General features: G+C 35.0%; 2 long non-coding RNA genes across 2 annotated transcripts in view; one reads left to right on the forward strand and one right to left on the reverse strand.

Moving 5' to 3' along the window:
* Positions 1-19,856, reverse strand: part of LOC104911713 — a 57,841-nt gene extending 37,985 nt beyond the window's left edge. The window contains exon 1 of the long non-coding RNA XR_794131.3: positions 19,692-19,856. This is a non-coding gene — a long non-coding RNA (uncharacterized LOC104911713). The remainder of the gene's footprint in view (positions 1-19,691) is intronic.
* LOC116216817 overlaps positions 1-26,065 on the forward strand; it is a 112,373-nt gene that overhangs the window by 51,247 nt on the left and 35,061 nt on the right. The window contains exon 4 of the long non-coding RNA XR_004160325.1: positions 21,240-21,292. This is a non-coding gene — a long non-coding RNA (uncharacterized LOC116216817). The remainder of the gene's footprint in view (positions 1-21,239; positions 21,293-26,065) is intronic.

Genomic DNA, 26,065 nt, shown 5'->3' on the forward strand with positions numbered 1-26,065 from the left:
TAAAGTAGTATGCTGAAAATTTTAATTTTCCATCTTTCAGCTCACAAGCAGATATTTATTTATTTATTTATTGGTGCTTAAGGCTTTTAAACTCCATTTCCTTCCCTCAGTTAACACAGGAGTAGGCAAAATTCATTTTCTCTTATTTGTTTCATTACATATTCTTCTAGATTTTTTTCATTGTTTTTTTGGATTGAAGAGATTTTATTGAGGAACAAGTATTACGTATCTGAAGAAATGTATTTTTAAATAAAACCTGGAAAACTCATCATGACACTGAGAGGTAGGTTAGACAAATTATTCAATGCATAGAAAAGAGTGCCAGTGTGAATTTTGTGACCGTTAGCTTTTTTACTTTAGATACGTGGAATATAATGTTACAAGAATGTATAATTGCTGCAGGCTGATTTAGGATGAGATGTAAGAAGTCACAGATCTCAAACTTAATGCAGGATTCCAGGAAATAAGCAAATGGAGATATCATATGGAGACAAATCACGTGTCCAGCTCCCAATTCCTAATTGGTCAGTTAAAAAGAAAAGCCAAGATACAACTTCAGTTGCATATTAAGAAAGGTTTATTCTTGAGAAATTCTGCAAGGCTAGCTTGTTCATTCTTCCCTCTGGAGGACCTAAAATGCACAGGAATCCCAAGATAGTTATTTTTAGCTAGCATAAGGTCTCATTTCCACTGTTGAAGACATAACGAAGGCCAGGATGTCATTAACTACAAACTTATTTACCATCTGCATAGTAGTCTCTGTAGGAACATGGCTGCATCTCTATAAAGTCTTACTGATTTAGGTCTCCTCAAATTCTACCAGAATCTTCCATTTGGCTGAGCAGCTTGACTTTTTAGCGTTGGCTTTATTAACTCTATTTCTGCAGAGAAAAAAATTAGTTTTCTTTTAAGGTACAGAATTGCTCTTACGATTTCCATTTTAGTACTGAAATACCTCATCTACATCTCTTGCCTCTCCTCTTCCCAGACAGAGTTTATCAGTCCTATGCAACTTACAGTTCACTGGTTCTTCAATTCCTCTACCCATTAAGCTTAAGAAACTCTTGCAAGTTTGAGAATTGCTTGTGCTTCATTTACACATATTACCTGCAGCAGTGTTAACTGGACACTATGGGCATTTAGGTGCTCAGCAGACTCAGCTGCTCTCAGCACATGCTTGCTGAGACTCTTGTTGGATGAAGGCCTGACTGCTGGGGGGGATATGATTCATGCTCAGGAGTGGTGGCAGTTTTTTGAGGTTAATTGTGTTTAATTGAATCTGACTCTATTTTCAGATAAATTGTGTAATATGTTCACTTGAATTTGCTATCTACCTTTCACTTCTTGGTTTTAAAAAGCCAAAGAAATTGCATAAAAAAGAATCATGCATTGTAATTATTGCTGGCATTTAAATAGAGTAAGGAATTAAAATCCTATCTCAAAGATAAGGTCTTGGTGGTGTTTTTGACAGAAACTTGGCTATAACATACAGAATATATATATATATTCTGTGTGCATGTATATATGTATGTATAGTAGCAGAAATAGAAGAGCTTGAAAACTTTATTACTGGTGTGTTTTTAGACAAAAAGAAAGCTTATGGGAAATATGAAGACATGATACAAAAATATATAGTAAGAATGTAGGCATATAAAATTAGGCAGAGGACAGAGGGCTTTTTTAAAAGCGCCTTGATGTTGGGGGAAAAAAGGAATACACTGAGCTATAATATCGGTATGTATATGTGTAAGTATTCATGTTCTCATACATATGAATTACTTCTGTCTTCCCCAGTAAATACATTTTTAAGAACTGCTACCGTGGAAGCTAGTGGTAAAATTCCCATCAATTTTAATGGCAGTGGAATCAGACCCTAGCTGTATTTTGTCATAAATATTTTCTAACTTACAGCATTAAGATTGGGGGTGTGTGTTTATAGTGAATTATTTCTACATAGCCTCAAAACTTTATTCAGCATTATCTTGAAGCATTAGATAACTGTTATCACTGTTACTTCACTTGAAGCCATAAGAAACATGTCTTCAAAAGAAAAGTCAGTGTGACTGTGAACACTTGCAGTTGCCTGCCTGCTCCACTCAAACAGATCCAACTGCATGTGACAAATAACTGCTTGCACGGCTGAAGGCTATTGAAAAGGAATTGCTTGCATCTTCCTTTGTGTGTGAGAAGAAAACATTTATCAGTGCTTATAGAAACAACAAACCTCTGGCAAGTTCTGATGGAAAGTTGTACTGCAATACTTTTTCAAAAGGAGTCTATTTTAATATCTGGGAAATACAACTACATGAAAGAAACCACCAATATAGCCCCAAATGTATGCCTCTTTCCGTTTCCATAAGTACTATATATTTGTCTGGCCTTCTGAAGTCTGTTTCCTTGTATTCTTCATATAGGAAAGTCTCATAATATATTCATCTTCAGTGAGTGAGGTTGGAGAGGGGGTAAAAAAGGTTTCCTTTCTGTAAGAAGTTGATAGTGCTCGGTGCACTTTATTTCACAGTGTTCCTGAAGAAACTTTTATTATTTTCTTTGTATTAAAAAAGAGAGAATTGTAATTAAAAATTTTAATTGTAAATGTAAATTGTAAATGTAAAATTTAGATGGGCAGTTGACCAAGTGTAGGAACTGTTTTTCCTGCATAATATTTTTTCTTAAGCCTCCCTTCCCTGTAGATGGACATTGCCTCAGTCTGCTTGAGGATTAGTATTTATATATGTTACCATGGTATTATCATCACTTCAACATGTTTGCAGTGGTCGTGTTTTATCTCTGACAATCCAAGGAAGAAAGGTTGTAAGCAAAGAGGGTACTTTGCTAAAACCTGCTGATACAACTGAAATAGATGTGTATTTGTGAAGAGAAAGTTTTCCAGGTTTCTTTCTCCAGATTGATTTGATAAAGTGCATTCTCTCTGCTACGAACTTTGTTTGCCTTGTAACAATTACGTCTGTCACAACTCAATGCTTGGTAAGACAAACTCTCAGTGGTGTATGTTAATTTACAGCAAAGGGCAGTGTTTTGACTTGCTGAGCGTGTCTTGTGTCACGTTATTAGATTGATAATAAGAAGAATGTATTAAAAGTCAGTGTGCTACTTATCAGGAGGAAAGTTTTCTAGGGATTAGAATTTAAATAAAACTGACAAGCTAGCACAGACTTTGTAAGGGAAAAAAGTCAGGCCCTTAATATCCATTAATATAATTCAACTACAATGAGGAGAGAATGGATTACTTCAAGTTGTTTATCGATAATTATGTTTTACTGAATAGAAGAATAATGCAAGGCCACTCAGAGTAACTACAGTTATCTTCTTATTAGGATCTGTAACTTCACTTAAACCTGTGTGTGCCGGAACCATGTGATATTGGTTTATTTTGGATGGTGTGTTTTTTCTGAATTTTTACATCACCTACCTCAAAGGACCCATTCTTTATCTGTTAACACAAATTACCAAAAAAAAAAAAAGTTAACTTTGCAGGTGGGTGCATGATAGAGATAGAATTTCTTGTTTTTTATCTATAGGTAATTATCATTTCCTTCAGAAACTGCACTGTTGGGAGATACACACCAAGAAAACTTTATTAGTCTCTCTGTTGATAGTTGAAGTTAATCAACACTGTGCTTATGCATTCTTTCAAATTAAACGATTTGTTACATTAATTTCCTTTTGGAGGAAGAAAAATGATAAATTTTATTTTCCAGTTTTGCAAATGATTCTGAAATATTGTTGCAGAAAACCACTGATAGTCACAGTGGAAGAATAAAGAAAGGAAAACAGAATGTAACAAAGGATTGAATTTGGAGAGTTTTGCTGTAGTTCTGGAATGTCATCAATGAACCAGTCTTGGACAGCTAAAAGCCAAAATAGAAGCTAAACTTATTATTGCAAAACACAAAGATTGCAGGGAAATTTCCTAGGAGTTTATGTAGAGCTTGAATCAAGTCTTAAATTCTCACTTCAATTGAATACTTGCTCAATACATGTTCAAAAATCAAAATATTTTTCTGCCCTCGTTTAAAGGCCATAGCAGCAACAGTCCACAAACTGAAGCCCTTCAGTGAGAGTGGCAACATTTCTCAAAAAAAAAAAAAAAAAAAAAAAGTTAGCTATCTGGAATAGAGTGAAATATATTACTGCAAGACACCAAACTACTAATTATTGTTTTCTGCATTAAAATGATAAACGTGCCTTTTCTGGGTAGAGATTCTGGTGTAAATCTTAGACAAAGGCTGATGGTAACATATACAAGCAGTAGCTAATCCTTAATGTCCTGTTCTCCTGGGGAGAGAGGTTTGTGATGTAAAGGGCTGCTTAGAGCATTTGTTTACTTTTTCTGATTTCTAATGTAATCACTGAAAGAGCAACATTCCCAGGGGGGAGGGAGGGTTGGGGAGGAAAACAACACACAAAACCCCAAACTGCTTTTCATTTGTAGCTGATATGCTTGTAAAAATAGTTTTCCAGTGTGCACATGTGGTTAGAAAATGATGCAGAAATACAGCCAAAACCAACCTGGCACTCTCTTCAGCAGAGAAGGAAAACTGTCTATTCTCTTGGAATGGCAAGGGGCAGATTTGCAGTGCTGGCCAAGCAGGGTTCAGTCGGTGTGGAGAGAGCTTGGAAGGGGAGGGAAGATGTGGGGCATTGGTTGGAGAGGTCAGTGTCTGTCAGGAAGCGCTCTCCCTTTCCCTGTACGCACACTGTTGTAGCCTATTTCTGAGGACCTCTACATTTTCCTCTCGTTCATGAGCACGTGAGCTTCAGTTAGCTCTCTGCTGTGGCAGGAGACAAAATGGCATGAACCAATCCCTACAGACTCCATTCTAAATGCCCAAGCTGTTACCAAGGGTACAAGGGTGAGAAGAACACGGAGCAGGTGAGGGGGGACCAGAAAGTGAGGCTTTCTAGTTTTCCCATCAGCCCACAGAAAAGAGGAAGGAAGGACAGAACCTGCGTGGACCAGCTCAAGCAGCTCTAGCTCCTTGCTGGTTGGAGACGATGAGGGCACATGCCATCAGCAGAAGGTTGTACAAGCAGGGAGCGAGCATTCAAAGTCAACGTCCATCTCACCCGGCGCACGCAGGGCAGCAAACTTGTGTGAGTAGCTAACTGCTCTGTGCCAATACAGCCTGACAGCTCTGGCCCTATGGCTTCTTTACATTTGGATAAGTTTGCCAGTATATATTCATCTTGTCATTAAAATACAAGTGTTAACTGCGTGTTTGCTTCTTAAAGAAATTGGAGTTGTGCAAAAGGAATTCTGGAGGTATTTAGCTGCAGTTCTCTGTGCGGAAAAACCTGACTCTTTCTGTTAACATAAACGTATCCCAAAGAAATAGAAATGAAAACAGATGAACTGGCTTGAGCTCTGGAATATTTATCTTCCCTCTCCTTTGTCCTTAAAACTACAACAATTAAAAGGAAAACTTTGTAGTTTAAGTTTTGTTTTTTTCCACTTTCTATTGGTTGGTAGATTTTGCTGATCATGGATTCCTAGCATTTTATCTGCTTCTGCCACAATGTAAACACTTTCTCTTCTTCTGTATTAGGCCTCAATGCTTTATAGAGGTATTACATGAAAAGATGTATAAAATTCGGTTTTGGTGTGAAGTCCTTGCCAGTGGCATCTTCAAAGCACTGTATTTTCTAAATATTCTAAATATTTTTTAGAAGAATATCTGCAGCGTTCATTCCTGTACAAGCATTTTCTACAAAAAAAACAACAAAAACAGCCAACAAAAAAACACCACCACCACCAAAAAACAAAATCGCATACATTTTCTAACTTTGTACCAAAAATAACTATGAGTGTTAGAGAAGGGTGAAAATCATAGCCCAATGATTCATTCATTTATCCATCCCATAGAGCAGTTTGTGGCATACCCTGGAGTTGGAGCAGCTGGATTCATTTTTTTTTTTTTTTCAATCTGTGTGAAGGCACACAGTGTTTTTACCACCTATAAATCCTTACAGAAATATGACTTTCATAGTATAGAGTAATTATGACTTAGCAGCTTTTTTCCTTGTCATTTGAAAAGTTGACAAGATTAAGCTTTAATTTTTGCTTTTTGTTACTTGATATCCCTATACCTTCTATTTTAAAGAGACGAGAAAAATGACAAAATAGCTATTGCTGAGCGGAGTACAGCCATGTATGCTAACATCTCTCCAAGGAGCATGAACCTGACTTGGTTTACCCTGTCTTACCCTGGCAGGCAAGATGCCATCCTTTAATCCTTGTGACTTTCACAGAGATTTTTACCTACAGCAAACAGGCTGCTCTTCAGTGCTTGGATATTTGATTTGAAGCATCTGTCCTACCTAAACAAAAGACCAGATGTTCCAAGATACTGTGGACTTCTATTTCATAATAGAGTGAAATAAATTGCTGTACAAGCTTGGGCCTGTTTTGAAAGTAAAGCCATTTGCTTCATACTTACCTGAAAATATAAAAACGTTGTTCTGGAAAGCTGAAATAAGCAGTTGTACTGGTGCTTATGTGCCTGCCTTGTAACTTGTAACTTTCAGAGGTAGAAGTTGAGCATTTTTATCACTGCACAGTAGGACTTCCTGAAGATGTCTCTAAAGTGGGCATTCATATGTTGTCCCTGGCTGCTTCATGGAGATTCTACCTCAAACCCTGAAGCTAGTTGTTTTAGATTCACTCCAAGCTATACAAAACTTCCAGGTTTGGAGCCAGACAAGCAGTTAGCTGAGATTTCTCTGCTTATAACCTATGACAAGGAGTGTGTTTGCTTGTTACTCTGGCAAGAGTCTTGAACTGATTCCAAAAGTTTTTAACTCACTTTTGCCTGAAGACTATGCTGCATTTACTCCAGTGGCTCACTCTGTAAAAGTTTTGTTGAATGGCAATCTTTTGATAAAATCGTGAAGAAATATAAACCACTGAATTAATGTACGCAAATGTAAAGCATCATAAAGAAATGAGAGAGATCAACATACAAATACTTTATTATTTTGAACTCTGGTTCTTATTTAATCTGTTAGCACTGTTACAGTTGCAAAAGAACTAATGGCAGTCTATTCCTCTTTCTATAGTCAAAGGCATCAGTAATTGCAAAATGAACAATTTTATATATTTTGGTGCACCTTATTTAATTGACGTGAGCAGTTAGACATATCAGCTTGTGAGAATGCCTTCTTTTAGAATAATTTCTTAGGAGGGAACACTGTTGCATAAATCCTCAGCATTGAGGCAGCCATGGATGAAATGGCCTTTTATTAAATGTCACAAGATTTAATGTCATAGTATAACTGGGATGGAAGGATAATTGAGCTAAGCTCAACATGGCTTTTGCTGCTAACACATTATTAATCTGCAGGAGTGTTAAAATATGTTTTATAAAGGCCCTATTCACTTGAAAACTGTTGGCTCAGACGAAAAAAAATGTTTTATTGTAAAGTAGTATGAACAACAATTTTGGATTTCCTTCACAGAGTCTTTTAACCAAAAGATATACCAGAATGGAGCACAATAAGGACTTAGGCGTGCATTTTTGAAATACAGCTTAAAGGTATTTCTTTAAAATAGCAGAACTTACAGGTAGCACCCAAACACTGTAATACAGGCAGTAAGTCAGCACTGATTTCAGTTTGAATTCCCAGTTTTTAGCCCTCATTTGAGAGTTTTCTTTAAGTAATTTGACTTGATTTAAAAACAAAATGGATAAAATAGTTTCTTGCAGAGTTAATACTTTAATATAACTAATTTAGTGGCTGAAGAAGTCCTTTCATAAAACCACAGTATATGGCATTGAATACACTATTGTGTCTTGAAATTTTTTTCCATTAAGTAAAATACAATAGCAGTAGAGAAGGCTTTTGCAGACATTATTAAGTTTATGATGCTTTCCTTTTGAAATGTAATTGTATTTTCTTATGGTAAGAGTGATGTATTTATGCCATTTTTGGTAAGGAATTAATTCACGTGAGGAAAGTGACTAAATGAATCTATTTTGAAATAGATTCATTATTAGTTGATTTTTTTCCCTGACATAATTATTACCTGTTTTCCATCTGGTAGATCTAAGACCAAGAAACAAGACTATAATACATAAGTGCAAAATATACAAGTGTTCAGCTTTGCTTTTTTTTTTTTTTTTCCAGGAAGGCATTCTGTCTTTCATCTCACAGACTGTCTATCAGTTTTTACTGTCAAGAAACAATTAGAAATAAATCTGGAAAAAAAAATTTCCCGTATGTCTGTTAACGTTTCTCATTTGAAAAAGTGTTAGGAACAATTATAGCATGTTCCTCTTGCTTTTTTCTGTCAGTTCATTTCCAAATGGAAAATGGTTATTATATTTGCCACCTTTTAAATGAAGATGTTTTTTGCTTCAGGAAGCATTCGTCCCAAAGATGGAAAAATCTTCCAACAGAAACGCTGCAACTTGTATGCTTAAAAGTCAGGAGAGTTCCTAACCTTAAATATTTTCCAATGAAATTATATTCTCTATACGAAAGACTACTTGCACTGAAAATTCACTACATTTCACAGAGAATTTGAAATGAGTGTCACTCTACTGTGATTCAGAGAGCTACAGAGTCTGCATGATATGGGGTCTAGAGTTGTGGTTTGTTGCTTTGCCAGTATAGATTTATGAAGTTATATAGTGCCAATAATTTGAAGTACTTAGGAAGCTAAATCTTTATAAATATTCTGGAAAATGAAATCTTATGATTTAAGAGTGCTAACTCTAATTTTGAAATATAAGAGAAGTCAGCTCTTTTATTATCTTTGGTCAAAAAAATTCCTTTAAAATTTTAGAACGTGTCTGTTCCTCTCAAATACATTCCCCATTCTTAACTGGGGAAAAACAAAACAAAACAAAAACAAATAAAAAAAAGAACAAAAAAACCACCCACCTTTGGTTTGTTTGAGAATTGCTCTTTGCTTGCTACTTTTATAAGGGAAGTAAGTTTTGGGCCAGCTTGGCTCCTTGTGAATTCAAGAGAAAGAGCCATCATCAAAGTCAAAATGAATTATAAACAAGGTTTTTTGTGTTGTTTGTTTTTTCTTTTTTTAACCTCAGAACAATATGAATATTTCATACAAATTACTTATACTGAGGAGAGAGAAAGGAAGGAAGTCAAGATGCATTCGTCCAATAGACAGGAAGAAGTTCTCAGCAGAAGCTATTCCATGAAATAACAGGGACCAAGTGAGAGCTGCTTTCAGGATTAAGTTAATGTAAATTAAGCTCTGTCTAGCATGGGGGGAAAAAGCTTTTTATATTGCTATTTTTTTAATCACTATTGGTAGTCATACTGATCATGAGATAAAGCTTATTCTTTATAGAAACATTTTGTAATTAGTGTAGAAATATCAAGTAAACTTACCAAAGCAGACAAAGTAGTCTCTGGCAAAAATTAGTTGTTGTAAGTTGCATTTTGGTGTTGATGTTTATTTTTGTGGTTTTGTTTTGTTTTATGCTGATATAACTGCATTTGCCTGAGAACTTTCCTTTGTGGGAAGCTAATACTAAATTAATATTAGGCATTAATATAAAGGTTTTCAGTTTGAGTTCCCAAATTCGAAGTACCACTTCCAGCTTATTCTCTAACTTATCTTGGGAATGAGGTATGAAAACAAAAAATAATATACCTTAAAAATCTTATTAAAGGATTTTGTATTTTCAATAATTTAGCTCAAGTTGTTTCAGAACATTTTATTTAAATTTCTCAGAAACTAAAGATTCTGAGAAATTTCTTGCTCTCTTGAAACAACTTATCAAGAGTCACAGAATCATAGAATTGCAGGGGCTGGAAGGAACCTCTTCCCTGTAAGAGCAGATACCCTACCGTAGGTTGCACATGAAAGCATTGAGGCAGGTTTTGAATATCTCCAGAGAATGAAAATCCACAAGTGTTGATCTATCACCCTCAGAGTAAAGAGATTTTTCTTCATGTTCATATGGAACATCCTGTGTTCCAGTTTGTGTCCATTGCCCCTTGTACTGTCTCTGAGCACCACTTGAAAAACTCTGCCCCCCATCCACAGTCCAGACAAGGTCTTCTATGAATCTGACTTCCACTGAATGAAAATTCTTCAAATTCATAATGCTGAAGGGAAATACTTCAAGTTTATGCAAATCTTCATAATCTTTTGTAATGTTTTCCTAGGTATCTGAGCATAAAACAAAGCACATAGGGATAAGCTTAAGTATTTCTAGCAAAAATATTTCTATCACAACTGTTCTCTTCAGTCTACGCAGCTGAATGCTAGCAAATCAGCTGAGGCTGGGCAAAGGATGACAAAGCAGTCTCTAAGTTTCCAGAATGAATGAAGGCAAGTTTTAGTTTCCCTTAGTTCCTATTTTCCTGACAGTGCTCCAAGCTGCTTAGTCCTCTCCTGCTAAGACTGTAAGTTTCAAATGTAAGCAAAATGAGGGGTAAGACAGAATAAGTAATTTCCTGAATTACTAAATCATTTTCTTACAGAGGTACGCAGTCTCTTGCAGTAGAGGAGTGGATAAGTAGTCGTTCATTGAAAGAAAGGGCATACTTATCAGTGTTAGGTGCAAAGAAATAGTTCTAGCCATTGAGTCAGTCAGTGAACATCAAATCAAAGTGCCACCTGGAATAAGTCGGGCCTGAAACTCCCTGTCCCACGTGTGAAGGTACTGCTTATATTCAGGAAAACTTGAAGTGTGTGTGTGTTTTGAGTCTGTATTCGCTTAGGCTAAAAGCACAAAATTTAATTTCGCTCCTCAGGAGACTGAATTGCAAGAGTAGAAAGTAATTAACCATTACCAACTGATGTATGTTATAGTGCTGGAGAGGAAACTGCAGAGAGTAAGGAACAATTATCTCCTGGTAGTAAAGCTCTGAGGAGCTTTTCCCTGCTTATTAAACGTAAGTTATAAAAGGTAAGAGGGACAAGGCAGAGAAGGCAAATGCCTGAAATCCATGCACCTGATAAGCATAGCAATGATGTGAATATAGATGCTTAGGCATATGAAACTGAATTTTCAATTTGAAACTTTCACTCATAATGAAAAGTACCCTTCCAATGCATCAAGTTTCAGTAATAACACCTCTTTTAAACAGACCTCACTAAACAAGTATAACACGACCATAGAGGCATCTTCTGTAGTACTGAGTACCAGTTAGGGTACTGTCTCAGATGCTGAAAGCAAATAGGTTGCTTTCTTTCTATGTATTTTTGAAGGTTACCTCAAAAATCGATTAACTGAATCAATTTATTGATTTGTCATTGAATTGATGTAAGAAACTATAAATGCTTCATACACTCATAATGGTAATGTCATTTTTTAGGATCTTAAATTTAAGAGAGCTTTGGTAGCAGAGTCTGACTAATATCTCATCTTAAATGCTAAGCAACTACTGCTCTGACTAACTTCAAGCGACATTACCTTTACATACCCTTACAAAAGGTAATCTATTGTTAACTTTGTGGTTTATTGTTTAATTTTGCTGTATTGTAGCTGAATGGAATTGAATGTAGAGTGCAAGTAAAAAGGTCCCTCTTTTAGGACAGTCTGAACGTCACTGTAGTTTCAAGATATTGAGCATCACAATGGACTTTACCATAGCTGATAAAAAATTACCTGGAATGTCAAAGAAAGAATGAGAAGTGTGGATTTTGGGGAAAAGGAGTAAAAGTTCAGTGTTTAAATATTCACAAAATAAAGAAGAAAAATCTACATTTTCCTCTTGCAAAATAAATTATTTAGTCATAGAATGAGCAGCCTTCAGCCAAGAAATTCAGTTTTGGGGATGGGTTTTTGTTTGTGATATCAAATCTGAGAATTATCAGGGATAAAAGTGATTTGTCTGAGTAAGAGATTAGGGTTGGATTAAGAGGGCTGTGTTGCCTGAGTTTGTGTCCTTCAATAGAAAGATTAAAGTTTTATTAGATTAGATCAAAGAGCATGAGAATGGAATTGCATTTGTTCAAGTCTGTTGTTCTTTTATATCAGATTCCTTACATACATTTTATATACTTTTATCTCTTTAATCATATTTTAAATATCTTAATTGTGAATTTATTGAAGGTATATTCTGAAAATAAAGCAACAACAAAAATGACATTTGTAATTAGAAAGAACCTAAAAAACCTAATTTGCACTTAGCCCAAATTTACCTTGGGAATTGCAAAGATAGCTATTTCTTATATTTAGTCCCAGATTATTTTGCATTTAATTTCAGCATAGTCTGCACAACGCCAGAGTAGAACAAATGCTAATTAGAGCCTTTAGGTGCTAGCATAAAACATCTAACTATATAACTAATAACAGAATCATGAAACTGTAAGAAAAATATTCTTGAACAGATGGTCTAAAGACCAGGTTTAAAATAATTCAAGAAGGTTTATGTATCTCGGATAATCATCCAAACTTTTGGATTATGATTTTTCCAATGAAATGAACTAGCATATCCTCTATTACCAGCAGTAATTTTCTACTTTTGCAAACTTGCACAAACTAAAACAAAAATAAGAAAGGTCTTGCTCCTGTTCTCATTGACTTCAGTCAGAGTCTGGCATTGAAAAGATCATTACAGAATGGAGAATGAATTCATGGTCTGTGCAATGAGCTGCAGTTTTGACCTGCAATTTCCTTAGAATTATCACAGCCATTTTTGTTGTTGACTTTTTGATGAGCCTAACCACTAAAACAATTCAGTGCTTCATGTGATAGATTCTTACTTTACCTTGTTCTACACCAGTGTAATTTAATTTTCTGGAAGTAGGCTGGAATTTTCTGTATTTGGGAGACTCATTAAATAATAGATATACTTAAGGTTGAATTAGAAAAATATTACAGATTATTAAATTTAAAAATCATATTCAAATAAAAGACAAGGCAGAACAAATGATTATTTGGAGAGTCCTTGTCATGCAGAGTCCTAGGCAAAAGCATTTATGCAAGTGAAATAAGCATATGCTATGCAATTTTAGAAGTTAGCTTTTTAAAGCTCCGCATTCTTCGTTGAACTGTATTATGTGATCCATGACTCAAACCCTAACAGTATAGATGTCAATGATAGATGCATGATGTTTTCCTGAGGGCCAGAATTTTTATTAGTATACATATATTCTCAAGTTTTGTCTTATGGGTATGTTAAATTTCAGAGCTCCCTACCATCTCAATGAAAATACCTGAATTCGCTTTATTAAGCTTAATGCCAGAGGAAACAATTGTTGTCTCTCCAGTCTCTCTCACTTCAGATTCTCCTCACTGTTTAGTCCCGATTCAGTTTGGATTATGTGTTATCAGTGGCCTTTATCATAGTTTATCTTATACCTCACTTTTCTCTTTCCCTTGTGTGCTAGTGCATGCCATTCTTTGACTCTCTCCCTTTCTGTCGTTGTGTATTGTTTGTTTGTCTGTTTTGTTTGTTTGTTTTTGTCTGTTTTCCTACTTTCTACTGAAAGTTATTTACTGGGGAAATGGGCAAAATTGAAGACAGATCTCAGTGAGTCTCCAAAATCAATATTTTCTCTTTATTGAAGAATTCCCCTTGTCTCTTCCCATAATTCTGGAAGTGATCAGATGAGACAGTTACTGTCTTATACTTACAGTCCAGCCCAGCTGTAAGCAGAAGACTTGTAACTGGGTGGCCATGCCGCTTGCCATACCAGTTGGTGCCTGATACTGAGGAAGTGAAACCTTTGCATCCCTTAACAGTAGCATCCTGCCCTTCAAAAACTGGAACAAAGTTATGCAATCAGTGTTCAAAATAATCTTTACAAGTAAATACCAACAATCTCTGTACTTTTAAAGAAATGATAACAAGTAATTGACTGTTTCTTATATAATGACTCTAAAAATTGCAATTCTCCAGATAAACCACATGTAATTAGAGTGATTACCATACTACAATAAAACACCACTATTATAAAACCATAAACTGTTATTCAATGTAATAAAAAATCTGAAATCTAATTGAAAGTGCTAGCTTAGCATAATTCCCACAAGTCATCATTCTTTAATACTGTGAAATGAATGAGGCTTTTGTGGGAGCTATTAATTGTTACTGACAAGCAATAACCACTGGAATGAAGCTCCAATTATCAGCAGCAATTAATCACACTTGCTGTCATCTGTGATGTCAAAAAAAAAATAAATAAAAAAAAATCGATAATATTCCAAATAGCAAAAAGGAATATATACCTCATTTTAACTCATTTCATAGAAATCAGATAATCCTTTTGTGGGTAAAGCAAGAAATTACAGCAGCACTATTTTCATTCTAAACACAGTGTTCAGTCTTGTTACATTTTTCAATTTAAAAAAGCTCTCACACTTTATTCTGTTTTGTGAAGACTTAGATACCTTGTGGGTTTATTTCTACACAGTTAAGTGAAATTTATAACATCACTTGTTACTAGCATGATGTTATTGCAGACACATGGCTTTAAAAATAAGAAATTATAATCATCATCTGAGCATGTAGTTCACTAGCCTGTTCCAGGAAGCCACTTAATATTACTTCTAGCAAGCAAGCTTGAGCAGGAGCTGAAGGGTTCTTGGAGTTGAGGGTGTAAATAATTTTGGTAGAGCCTTTATTGTGGTACTGAGCATTCGGATAAAAGAAACTCACTCAGAAAGAACACGTCATTAAATACTTTTAATCTCGTTCTCTTTTCAGATGCTGTTGTTTGCTTCAAATATTTTTCTATTTTTAAGAATCTACACTGTACATTACAAACATACACAAGCATCTTTGGGAATAAAAGGATAGCAAACAGTTAAGTACCTTTGCTAGTAATTTGCTTGGCCAAATATGTAATTTAGGCAACACAATTAGAAAGCCATGCTTGCAAAACTGATCTGCTAAGTACAGCACTGAAAATTCCTGATTTTGTAAATAATATTGTTGGATCACCAAGGGCATGCCATGGTCTTTACTCTCAAATAATGTTGTGTGTGGTTTTGTTCTGGAATTTACTACACTAAATCTGGTTCTTGTTGACAGCTCAGTACATGAGACTTAGCCAGCTGTTACCGTAAGACACTTATCAGCTACTGACGGCATAAAAAGACTCAGATTTAGTGTAGTGTGAAAACACCAGTCTAGATTCTAGAATAACTTTATTTTGAAAAAGCAGTGAAATCCTAAATAATTTATTGTGCTGTGTTCACTCATGGTTTCATCCACTCCTCATAAACCTTCAAAGATACAAGTCCTTTAACATGAATAAACAGAACAGGAATAACATCTGTTCATAATGTACTGCAAATATTCAGCAGAGCGTCTTTATGGAAGAAACATATGAGAATTGACACTTGGATACAAATGAAAAGAACTCTAAAAATAGATACAGGAATTGTATTTAGCTAGATCTTAGACACCTCCAGAACACAGGGCAGTTGCATTTTTTCAAGTTTCAAGTGTATTTGTGAAATTGAGTATACTCGTGCCTTTAGAAGTGAGAGGTTGGCCATATTACCAATTTTATTGTTTCATTTTATATAACCAGTGTTGCAATTTTTAAATACTAAAATAAAAATATTTTACTCATGGTTTTCCTGCTGACTGTAATTGAACATTCTTTTTCTAAAGCACAGCACATTTCTTGCATGCCTGTATTTTCTTAACTAAGTGAAGAGTTTGAAAGTGTACATATTTAATAATAATAGTTATTAATAAAATTAATAATAAACAGCATTATCTCATAATACTGTCATAAATGCTGAAATGAACTGCCTAAGTGAATTGAGCCAGGAGAAAAAAGTTTGTATGTGATGAGAATACTTTGGAATGTAATTCTTTCCTTGATTTGAACACTTCCATTCACTAAAGGAAAACTCTTCCTTTCAGTAGTTTTTGATGAATTCCTAAGTTTTTAATGTGAAATTTAACAGTGAGTTGGTTTATTAAACTCAATAGTAGTAATAGTTACCCTGCTGTGGTAAGATCTTGAATTCATATTTACTTTAAATGTCTGACATTTAATTAAACTTTTTAAGGTTTTCTTTTCAGAAGAAATTACTAATTATTTCTAAGAAAATTTCCATTACTAGCTTAAAACTCCTACACAAAAATGTATCATGAAATAACACATTCATTTATGCTTGTTGTTAAGGTAACAGTTTTATCAGAATAGCAGAAATAAAAGTATTTAAAATTCTTAGTTTATTAAGCTAAGGTAAACACAAATTCTGCTAAAACACTAATTATCTTGCATTAGCATGGGATTTAATACATTCCTATAGGAAAAAATACACAAACATTACTCTCCTCCTGTAATGCAGCATAGCTCTCCTTTAAAGAATATACAAATATTTGCAAATTCAGCAAGTATGTTTACAAGGTATAGTCTTCCAACCTGAGCTGTCAGTTAACATATACTCAAGATTAGTGTTAACAGGGACAAACGCCCTTGAACAGTGATAACTGATTTTTGCTTCCCTCTCTCTCTCCCTCTCTGCCTCCTTCTCTCCCTTTCTTCCATCCATCCATCCTTTCATCCATCCCCATCTTATTTCTTCAGTTCCTGATGTCAGTCATTTTTACGTCAACCTATTCTGGTGGCTGAAACAGCGTACGTATGGAGTAAGCATGAGTGGTACTCAGGTCAAAATGAGTGAAAATTTCAAAGGTTTTAATAACACAGTGGAAAAAGTATCTTTAGTTGGTATTAGCATTAGCTGAGGAGTGAAAATGTATGCATTAATTTGCACAGTGATTGCAGTGCAAACTCTCCTGCCAGCACCAGGCTGCTCGTGGTTACAGCATAACGTCAACCTTACAGAGCAAACAGTACAGAAACCTCAAGACTGGTTTTTCTGTGGGTTTTGCTAAGTAGTACAGAGAGAGAGAAGCTTACAAGAGCCATATAATCCTGGTCCCCTATTTATTTAACGGGAAGGTTGTGTTACCTTTAAATGACGTTGAGTCTTTCAGATGACTGATTAAAAAAGTTATCTTTCTAATAGCTGGTAAAACTTGCAGGAAATCAAAATAAATAATAAGAAATACTGGGAGTTATTAGAATTTGTCCAATTTATTCTTACTAAAGATCTAGCTAAAAGGAACTATTCTGTATTTTGGCTGCTTATTCTAAACATTTGAATAGATGATGGCTTTGAAGATGCCATATGAAGTATTGCACAGTTAGCATAAACAATTTAAAAATATTCTGCTCCCATAACAGATCTTGAAATGCTTCATCTAATGATGTATGGTGTTTAGAGCCAAACTATTCAAAAAAACCCAGAAGCCTGTATATTTTCATTATTTGGTAACATAAAATTTGTCTTTTAATAATGACTGAAAAATAACTCGCAGAGAATAATATGACCTTGGTTGGAATTTGCTTCAGTCTACACCTCCAAAGATGGCCCTGGAGGGTGGAAGGGGTAAAGCTCAAATTACTGGCTTGGGAAGAATTGAATTTACAAGCAAATGTTGCCACTTAACTTTTTATTGCACCTACTTTTCTGAAATCTTGTATACGTTTTGGATACATTGATAACAATTTTCTTCTAACTTCTAAAATATTTTTTGCCTTTCTAAATGTGGGGTCTGGAGATTTTGTTCAGGAACCTTCTAGGCCCTGAGAGCAGCTCACTTACCCTGATATCAAGTTGTCACAGTTATGTAGTTTAGGATTCTTTTGACTGTTTTCAGCAAATACTGCCCCCCAATCAATGTACTGTTCTAATCATTCACTTGATGATTTTATTATAGCTTTTTATATGCATATGGAATGTCATTTTTAAAGACTAGTGATCTAATGTTTTATTCAGCCTACCTCAGGAAATCTGATGTAAAAATGTATTAAGGTAATGTAGATACCACTGCACATGGCATTTACTGACTTCTGAGTCAACATTCTGAGGCTGTCTATAGACTTGTATATATGGTAGCTGGAATTTTTTTTCCTGTTTAAACCTTCCTAATAGGAGTTTATTACTTTTCAGTAGCTGGAGAGCAGTACAGCACACATTCAGTTCTCGTACTTAGTTCCATTTCCATTTCAGTTGCAGACCCTATTGCTTTAATTAACTTTGTATTCTATATACCTTGGGGGTGTTCTGTTTTCTTCTCCCTTCTAGCACATTCCCCAAGGTAACACAAAATAATAACATGCCATATGGCAAATGGAATCAGTTGAAATACCAGACAGTGTCTTTTATCATGTACATTTTACAATATGACATTCCCAAGTTTGTAACTGATGAATATTGCATCACCTGAAAACTCCAACTGTACGAAGCTGCTTCTCCCATTAGTGGCATCCTTGCCGATACTCTCAACCTTTTTATTTTTTTTAACAAAAGTGCAGCAGCTGTCATTTTCTGGGAATCTACAGCTTACAAAGGAAGTGGCAGAATGTCTTAATGTGTGATAATCTTATCAACCTGCAAAAAGTGTGGTATGTTAGCATCAACAAAATATTTGCAAAATCATGAAGTGTGCCATATGTAATTGCTGTGATGCCACAGTAATAATACAGAGTTCCTGAGAATCACAGGATGTGTTATTTAGGTAGCACTATTTAAATAGTGCTGTCTGAAGGCATTAGGTATAGTTCTACAAAAGTGAAACATAAGCATTGTCATAGTCATTTTGTAGGTGGGCTAAAGCAATTCCCTAAAGGGCCAAACTCAACAAGGACTTGTATTTAGTGGATATACTAAACACATGCGATAAGCGGATGTCACTTGGGAATGTGAAGCCCTGTAAGTAAACCATGTCTTAATAGCTGACGTGTTGGTAGACCAGTATCTCACATTGGCTTTAGTTTTGAAAGCAGAAGGGAGAGGTGCAGATAAAATAGATAGGCAGATGATAGATGTGTAGCTCTTAGTGTGAGTATATCATTTCATTTTACACTTGTGGCAAATGTAATTTCAGTTCATTCTGGAAATAAGCAATATCGAAAAAGTTAAGAGAGTGTTTCTGTCACAAGCAGCTGAAAGGCCTTGTATAACTACGGTTCCAATAGTTTCCTTCCTGGCTTGTAAAGACAATGTACTTTCTCCATCACATTACTTCTACCATTGTGTCACGACAAGTGGCAAAACAACTTTTTCCCACAGTAAGGGAGTAGAAGAGCAAAGGATGAATTATTGTTCACTGTTCATGCAGCTTTGCTCCTTGGTAAATATATTTTTTTACTTTCTTTCAGTCATGCTTGAGAACTAAGCAAAAGCTCTAAATGAACACTTTATGTGCCATCAGTGTAAGAAGGCAGAGATAGGCTGTAATGTGGTTGCTTTGTTTCAGCGTATTATGTAATGCCCAAAGAGCTCTGTACTAGGATAGTGTAAGTTAAGGTTTTAGAACTTCGAGCTGCGTGGTTGAGAAAGAATTGTGACACACAGCACAACTCTCTTTTTCTCTTGTGTACAAATATTACTTGTTTGTCTTTCTGTATCAAATTGTAACGTTTTATTTAAACAAAGTAAAATGGAATATGGTAAAAGGATTTTATTAAAAAATGTCAAATACCAGGATAGTAAGTATTTGCATGGAGAGTAATGGCAATTTGTCTCGAAAAGGAATTAATTGTTTGAGTGGGTGTAAGAAGGGTATGCGTGTGTGTTTATATATATATCCATGGATACATATAGCAGTAATTCTCAGAAATACTAGAAAGGAAAATAAGCAAAAACTATTTCAAGTGATTTTGTACAATTTATATTTTATAGAAAATCACCTGAGTTCCTTACCTGAATTTTCAGAAACTGCTCTGTCTTTTCATCCTTAATTTCTCTTTCTTGCTTATCTGCATCTTATCCACTGCCATTCTCAATGGATTGCTTGTCTCGTCACATATTAAACCAGTGCAGACTGCATACTGAGAAACCTGCATTGACAAATATCCATGAGTTATGTACTGGTAAATGAAAGACTTATTTTTACTGCTCTTCTGTCTTCTGTAAAAACAGAGATAAAGCAAAGAGAAACTTGGGTCACGTTGTGAAGTAATAACATGTCTGTACATGTGAATACTGCCAAATTTCTGCATTGCTTATAACTTAAATTCAGGCACAGAATCTGATCATATTTCTTTTTTTTGAACACGTGGCAACAAGAACATAGATATATTATAATAAATATCTGGCAAATTGTTCTTTGGAAGTCCAAGAAACACCTTCAGAGCATTTATGGGTTTACTTTTAAGCCTAGTCTGGAAGTTTAAAACAAGGCGTCCTATCCAAGGCACCTCTTAATTCTGGTCACAATTACAGGAATTATCCTTACTCTGTTTACCTTCTTTTACCATTATTTTCTTTTTTTCCTAGAACTCATTTCCTGACTTTTCCCTAATTCCTAACAATTGCTCCATCTTTTGTATCTCTTTTCCCCACCTTTGCTTCTGAATGGAGAATCAGGCCATTAAGAGTTTATAAATTAAGATTGCATTGTTCTATTTTATGAATTTTGCTATTCCCAGCATTCACTGATTTCTAATTCTCTGAATTCCTTAATTAAATCCAAGATAGTTATAAACATCATTATGGGGAATTTGATCACAAATACTTGAAATGAAATTTTTGTCATAAAAATATGAAAAATAATTAACTCCCCTAGGATGTTTAATAAAAACTGAAATGTGAGCATATACAAGGGTGCCACAGATTTTAATTGAATTTAAGTGCAGACTCTTAGGACATATCTTCTAAAATGAAAAGCTTATCTTTAAAATAATTTCTATATTCACAGGGAACCTATTTTCTTGAAGAGGACAACAGAAGTTGTCTACACAAAGACAGAAAGTACAGAAATACCTAAGATAGCTTCCTTTAAATGATAAAAACAGTTGTCTGAAAGACTGCATGAGCCTCTGTGTAAGCCTGCCTGCCACAGGGCGTGGACTGGCAGCCTTCTGAGGCTTGAAGACACAGAGATAAAGTAAAGTGGGCAGAGCCCAGCATCAAAGATGACCTTACATAGGTTGATAAGAGCAATTTGGTCCCACAATTCCCACTGTTATTACCAAAAGGCTTTACATGTAACAAACATCAACATCAGAATTCTCTTATGCTATGTAATCATTAGCATAATGATTAAAGATCATTCGTATCATTTATTGCAGAGTTCTGATTACACATCCTAACTTTAACATGTTTAACATACATTTTCATAGAGCACAACAAATTTTATTAAGGTACCCTGCTTTTCACAGAGAAGATATTAAATGCTAATTGTTCATTATTTGCCAGGAAATATCTGCAATACACAAAATACAATGTTTTCTGTGATTTTTTTTGCAGGACCATCTGTCATGTCCCCACTCTCACTGTACTGAAGAAGGCAGTCGCTGAAGGTAAGCAGCACATTTACTTTTGACAATGGCTAGAGCCTCTAGCCATTACATTTAGCTAGCTTTAGAGCAAATGTGCTGGAGAAGTGGCTACCTATTGTGATTCTAGTGCACTGGGACCAACTATGACTACTTGTGACAGCAAATCTCCTAAAGTCCTGAGGAAATTTGTTTTATAGATCTTGTCAGGAGAGCATATACAAACACAGTTCCAGCTGGGAACTGGAACAAAGAAGTGGAAACTTCAGGCTAGAAAAGTATCACGATGAGTTCAAGTATGAATTTGCCCCTTCTCCTTCCTTCATTCCAGAAGAAAATTATACTGAAAACTGTTTTTCTCTAATGATTATAGAAGACTTTGAAATTACGCACAGCAGGTAGAAACATCCGGCACAGTTTTCAAAAGATACTGCATATTCATGCATTTTCCAGTGCTAACAGCTAACTACTGCAAGAGCAAAGGCTGTATGCTCTGCTGCTGTTCATTCTCTGCCCGTTTTACTTCTTAAAACTCTGGCATCAAATTCTGGAGGCTGTATACTCTACTCTCTGTTATTCTTACCTTCACTCTTAGGATGAAGAAAAATATTTAACATGCCAAATCATTTTGACTTTGAATCTGATTGCAACGAATTGGTACGCTTCCAAAATTTTTGAGAAAGTGAGAAGGGATATTTCTTCACTAAAACACATTAATCCCTTGTTATCTCCTTTCATATTGCACAAAGAGAGCGCTGTGCAATATGAATGTACCTAGAGCATATTTCAGGAGCAAATATAAACACTGGCAGCAAAGGGCACTTTATGCAAATGTGTTTTCTGAGTGATGGCTTTGCCTCCCTGATGATTCTGGCAAGACATAATAATTTGGAAAAATAACTGGAGTGCCCTGCCCTTTGGTTCTTTTCTCCAGGGTGCTTACATCCCCTTGCAAATAGAATTATGACAAAACAAAATGTTCATTTGGGTGGGAATTTCTTTGAAAATACAGTAAATATATAACTGTAGAAAACAGTAGAGAGAAAGCAGATCTATAAAAGACACCATTAGGAAGAGGAAACAGACCATCATGCCTAACTTTATATTGCACTCATTTTCCTTTTACAGCCCACCTGTCATTCTTGTTATCTTTGTCTAGAAAAGAATTTACAGTCTTAGAATTTAAGTCTCTGCTTCAATTGGTTTCCATGGTAACTTGGTTCTGTTTTTGTTAGAGGTTCTCTCTATATAAAATTGAATTGGTTAAAATGTTAATGCCGGAATGGTTGCCCATACCTCAATTACACCTTTTTCCCTATCAACAACAATCAGTTAGGGGTGTCCCTCCATCTGCTCTAGTTCCTTTACCTCCTACAACACTGCCTCACTAAACAAATCAATCAGTTTTTATCGCGCACACAGAATCACAGAATTTGGGTACTGACTAGTGGTAACACATTGCATTCTGTGAAGTACAGAATGAGGCATGTTAGGCTCTGGTGACTTGAGCTCACTAGGGAAGGGTCCTTGTGTGTACAGCAACCACACTCAGGCTGAAAGCCCCAAGGACAGTAGTATCTCTTAAAAGATAGCAGAAGAACCAGAAGTACAGGATCTCCCTTCTAGAAAATGCTTTTCATTAAGGTAGAAGAATTTCCCCCTTCAGTACAAATCAAGGCGAAATAAAAGTTTAGAAAAGCAAATGAGAGTTTTAATTGGTTTTAAGAATTTTGTGATAATTTTCCATCACTGTGGTTATGAACATTTTATCCAACCTTTTGTTATTCCTTATCTTAGTTTCAAGCTTTTCTCATGCACTCGTTATTTCTGATTCTCTGGACTAGTTTGATGATAATTCTAGTTACTGGTCTCAAATCTCAGCTAGGAAAAAAATCAATATTTTTTATCTAACTTAAATACTTCAGGGATAATACAAGTTACAGTTGCAAGGAAATCTTTAAAGAATTTCTAACATGGAGGTGTTATACCTCTTCAACAATTACTCTGAAAACTTAATGATTTCATAGGGGATGATGCCTTACCTGTATAATTAAAAGCTCTTAAAATTCTATACTAGATTTGCTTTTCTGAGTTGTATTGGGTACCTACCTATTTGTATAGAAAATTTTTGTTCCATAAGAGGCACAAATAGAATTAATGAAAAATAATTTTTCACTGAGTATGTGAAACGTCGACATGCCAAAAGCTACTGAATATATACACCCGTTAATTTACAACTGAGATTGTCTAAACACTTGGTAAAGATCTCAGGCTTTGCGATGTGACAAAAAGATTATTTTCTCGTGTCTTTTCCTCCTTTCTCAGTAGCATTACTATGCAAGTAATATGCATGCTATATTTTTTGTATGGGTTTACTTTTGTATAGACTAAACTTTGATTGTCAAATACTTGTTCATCTAGATAATAGGAACACCTTGAAATTCAATTACAATTCCAGAGGAGAAAGTCAATGTCTTTGTCCTATACCAAACAATGTAAGTTTCCTGGAAACTGGATTTAGGCCTCCATCATTCCTCCCAAAATAATTGAAAAAACAAACATTTTTTCCACCTCTTTGTAGCACATTTTTAACAGGTAGCCTCATTTACTCCACATAACAACACTGTTCTATGGATATTAATTTCTGAGAACAGGGCATTGTCAAATTAGGGTATCATAAATTCACTGCATTCCTCTCACCGATCTTGGCATTAGGATCTTTATAGTACTCCTGCATGTCAGTAAAGTATGACCTTCTCTCACTGATTTGTGTGGACAATGCTTAATTGAACTCTGCTTTTTGACTGGGCGTTTTTACTTTCACAGTGTGATTTTTTTCAATAGCTGACACACAACCAACATGTCTCCAGTTTCCATATCAAATAATAAATAACATCAGGTGTTTAACTGAATGAAAAAATAAATAGAAGTTCCTTATTTTTTTATTCTTTCAGCCTTTTCAAATTCAATTGAAAAATTAAATATGCTTACACTTTCCACATTGTTTTCTTTTAATTTCTATTCACAATCCTTATTATGAAAAGTGGACCCATCCTGATATCACTGTATCATAAATGATTTCATTCGGATGTTAATTGGTGCTCCATAATACAGTGGTTTGATGTGAAACTGATTATGCTATGTATTTTGCAGGTTGAGATAGGAAATTACTTGTCAGGAATGGTCTTTAATATGGTTTTCATTATATTGAACTAACCTGCTAATTATGTGTGTTGCAACAGGCAAAATTTTCTTTTGCCCTGAATACTGTTCATATGTACAGCAGAGTAATTGTTAGCTGCAAAATCATCACAAATACATCATTTGATGTTTCTGCCTTTTTAGGTAGTTTATGAAATACTGCTCAGTTACAAGGTGGGAAGTTATTTCTTAATCTTTGTCTCATTATTTTGGCTTATTCTTTGTTAAAAACTCTTTTTTATTCCTTTTTATTTTGAAATGTCTTCTATCATCTTACATTAATTATTACTGTGCATTTGAGAAATATCAGTATCAATTACTAATTTAGTTTCTTGCTGGTAGGAATTCCAAATACCTCACTTCCGTGCCTTAAATAATTATGTGCTTTTTTCCGGTATAACTATGACTGCCCTCACACATTTTTCTATGTGAGATTTTTTTTTTCTTCATTCTACATTCAATTAGGATGATCTAATTAAGTATCTGTTTTCCACTTTTACTGTGCTTCCAGAAGACACGTATCATAATTTGAAAGCCAATTACATTGTGATTAAAGTAGAACAAACACGTTAGGATATAATAATGAATAGCTCCACACCTGTGAACTTTCAGAACTACAAATCTCAGACACGGCTGAGGGTCAAAGGGTTTTATACAAACCAGTACTTAAAAAGACAGTCAATAGCTTGGTAAGAAGTTTACATTCCAGCTTTAAACTGCTTAATACTTTATAGATTAATTTGCTTTTAAAGCTCAGTGGAAAGTGAGCTTGTTAATTTTTTCTAAGATTTTATTTAGTAAATATGAACACTTCTTAGAAAAACAGTATATTCTATAGATAGGCGCGAAAGGATATGGATTCAAACCAGTCTTTCAAGACAAGTCTCACTTGTCATTCAAATACATATCACATTTAGCCGGAACAAATAGCCATAAATGTCTAACAGAGAAATACAGAATATTAGAGCATGATTTACATGTGGCCTGTGGGCAAGGAAAAAATGAAAACTGATGGACACAATCCAGATCAGAAATACAATGATGGAACCTATCTAGAACAACTTAGCAGAGTCTGCAAAAGATTGCAGGGAGAGGCTTGCAAGGGTTATGCATAATGTTCAGTGTAACCACTGACAAGAGATTTTGGAATTTGAACAAGAATCATTTGGGGATTTTTGGACAATGTTTATAAATTCCATGTTTGCTATCACTTAAAAATAAAAAAGAGAGACCTAGGTCATTTGGTGCTCCTGCCATAAAATGTGTTGACTCTGTAAGATGTCCTGATCCTAAGTGATAACAAAGCAACATGTAGGGTCCACGGCAGAATAAATGCCAGTGCTTTACTTCTCCACATTATGAAGTCTTAATTGTTGTGATGGTTCAGATTCAGGAATTTGCTTTTCCCTGTTCTGCCTTAATATCTTTACCTACACGAACATATCAAAGAGTGTTTCCCTCATTAGAGAATGTTTTAAAAAGTGAGAGTTTGTTTATATATTATAAGGAATGACAATTCATACAGATGACTAATTTTACTGTCAATTTAGCTCTGTTCATTTCTCTGGCCTGCAGACAGCCTTGGAAGATAATATG

This window comes from Meleagris gallopavo, chromosome 7 (genome assembly GCF_000146605.3).
Source record: "Meleagris gallopavo isolate NT-WF06-2002-E0010 breed Aviagen turkey brand Nicholas breeding stock chromosome 7, Turkey_5.1, whole genome shotgun sequence".
Taxonomy (NCBI): domain Eukaryota; kingdom Metazoa; phylum Chordata; class Aves; order Galliformes; family Phasianidae; genus Meleagris; species Meleagris gallopavo.